This window comes from Cebus imitator, unplaced genomic scaffold (assembly GCF_001604975.1).
Source record: "Cebus imitator isolate Cc_AM_T3 unplaced genomic scaffold, Cebus_imitator-1.0 Scaffold483, whole genome shotgun sequence".
NCBI lineage: Eukaryota > Metazoa > Chordata > Mammalia > Primates > Cebidae > Cebus > Cebus imitator.
The window spans coordinates 34,173-36,827 of record NW_016107798.1 but is presented as its reverse complement, the minus strand read 5'-3'; the positions used below and the strand labels follow the sequence as shown (position 1 = coordinate 36,827).

The window sequence follows — 2,655 nt, the reverse complement described above, 5'->3', positions numbered from 1 at the left end:
GCCTAGAGAAAAACTAGAGGTGAGGTCATAGAGATTGGGAATCCTTGCTGTAGTTAAGAGGCAGTTACTTCTTTTGAAACATGCATTCAAATTTCTCCCTGAGATATTTTTCTCAGGTGGCTTTCTGAGATAATATTTTACTGTTTACCTCTCTCTACAACATCAACTTTTCTTGTTCTTAAAATATACCTTAATATGGACCTTAAGGACTGATGAAAATAGATCTTAAAATATAAGTTAATATAAAATATATTTTAATAATAAAATATAAATTAGGATTTAAGAGTATATTAAATATAGGAAAAGTGTATTAAATATAGGAAAAAAGCCAAGCTACATAATAGCTACATTAAATTTGTGTAAATAGGTAAGAGATTCCTGGACTATTTACATGTATCAAATGGGACTAAATGTTTAAATGGAATTCCTAAAACTCCTCAAGTTCTACCATCAGTAATTAAATAAAAAGTCAGTTAAAATGAATACTACATCGTAGCCAATGAGGTTTATCTGAGGCGCCATTATTGCTAATAGAAAACTTTTCCCAATGCCCCACCATGACAACTTAAAATATAGTCGGCATTGGCAATTTTTGACAATCTCTACGGAGACTGAATAAAAAAATAAATAAATAAATAAAAAAGAAAATGAATACTACATAAATAATTCTAAGTATATGTTGAGGCAGACACCTACTCTGGAGAAGTAGGTATAATTTTGAAATACAAACTCAGAGCATGGCACCTGCACTTATATTACAGTAATCAGAGGAAGGAACATTTAAACATAACACATAATCCTAAGGATACTACTTGTTGGTATTGTTGGGAAAAGGAGAAGAGAGGTTTGAGTCAGTCATTTTACTAACATTAAATGACAGTAAAATGCTACAACATACAACACCAGAAGTCATACAGAAATTAAAATATAAAATAAATATGAGAACCATAAGAAATCTTTGGGATAAGAGTTAAAGTTCAAGAAAATTTAAAGGCATTTCATTAGAATCTTCCATGTAATTTGATATATAATTGTTTAAATGGATCTTTTTACTTTAGGAATGTAGGCTTAAGTGGAGGCTGAATACTTTCAATAAACTGTGGTGGGTGCTGTTTAGATGACATGTACCCTGCTATATTCATTTCATCTGGAAGCCAAAGAGCTTATTTGTAAATTCTGAAAAGACTGAAAAATTTTCATCTTGTTTTCCAACATTAAAATCTCAAGCACTGCTCATTATGATTTTTAAAAACATATGTTCTGTATGACTTCCGGCAGTCTAGAAAAATAGATGGATAGATACTGATAATACATATGATTTTACTGGCTGATGACTTTTTAAAATTTTATATAATGAATGGTACATTAAATTGAGAGAAAGAGAAGATACCCATGAAAATTATAGGGTATATAATTTTATGAGTAATTTTTTGCAGTACTTTTTATAAGAATAATATTGAACAGGCATTATGTTATGATTACAATCATTCTTATTTGCTTGCCTTATATAGCCTTTTTCATATTACATAAAAGAACAAAAACCTGTTCTCATAGAAAAATCCAATAGTCTATAAACTGAAAGGAATTAGAATCATTTTCTTCAATTTAAAGAGGTTGCAGAATCCTGAAGATTAATACAAGGCTATCAAAATTTACACCGAGTAAGCATTGTGATAAAGAATCAAGCCAAAAGTGTTTATCTCTGCTGTGAGGCTTTCAGCAAACCACTTCTTTTTGAGGATATCTATCTCTTCATGTGTAAGTTGACTAGACAGTCTCTCAGCATTGTCTAGCTCTATAATTAAATCATTTTGTTCAAAGTTTATGCTCAATTAAAACTGAAATTTTCTAGAGCATGGGAAAGTCAAAAAAAGGCATAAACTAGGACAGATCTCATTTTAAATTAACTGTACAAGCAAGCAGCCTCAAAAAGGAATGACATACTGATTCATGCTACAATATGGATAAATCTTAAAAATGTGGTAAGTCAAAGAACAAAAGGATTACATATTATATGATTCTATCTATATAAAATTATAAAATGTCCAAAATTAGCACACCTATATGTACATAAATTACATAAAATATAATACTGGTTACCTAGAACTAGGAGGATGGAGAGAGAAATACTTGTATTGGGTATGAGTTTTCCTTTTTGTTTTTTTGAGAGGGAACCTCACTCTGTTGTCCAGGCTGGAGTGTAGAGGCACTATCTCGGCCCACTGCAGCCTCTGCCTCCCAGGCTCAAGTGATTCTCCAGAGTAGCTGGGATTACAGGCACCCACCACCATGCCTGGCTAAGTTTTGTACTTTTAGAAAAGATGGGGTTTCACCATGTTGGCCAGGCTGGTTTCAAACTCCTAACCTCAGGTGATCCACCCACCTCTGACTCCCAAAGTGCTGGGATTAAAGGCATGAGCCACCACACCAGGCCAGGTTTCTTCTGAGGGTGACTAAAATGTTCTAAAATGAGGTTCTGATGATCACAGAACTGTGAATATACTAAAAACTATTCAATTGACCACTTTACATGCGTGAGTTGTACAGCATGTAAAATATGTCTCAATTAAACTTTAAAAATAGATAGCAACATTCTTGCATAAAACAAGCCTAGAGCAAGACAAGGTGAGCAGAATATACGTTTTATGAAAACAG

The 2,655-nt window shown here is 32.5% G+C and overlaps 1 non-coding gene across 1 annotated transcript; it reads left to right on the top strand.

Moving 5' to 3' along the window:
• Window positions 1-472: 472 nt before the first annotated feature.
• LOC119468727 lies at window positions 473-611 on the top strand. Its single transcript, XR_005197489.1, has one exon. It is a non-coding gene; the product is annotated as a U4 spliceosomal RNA (small nuclear RNA).
• Window positions 612-2,655: the final 2,044 nt, after the last annotated feature.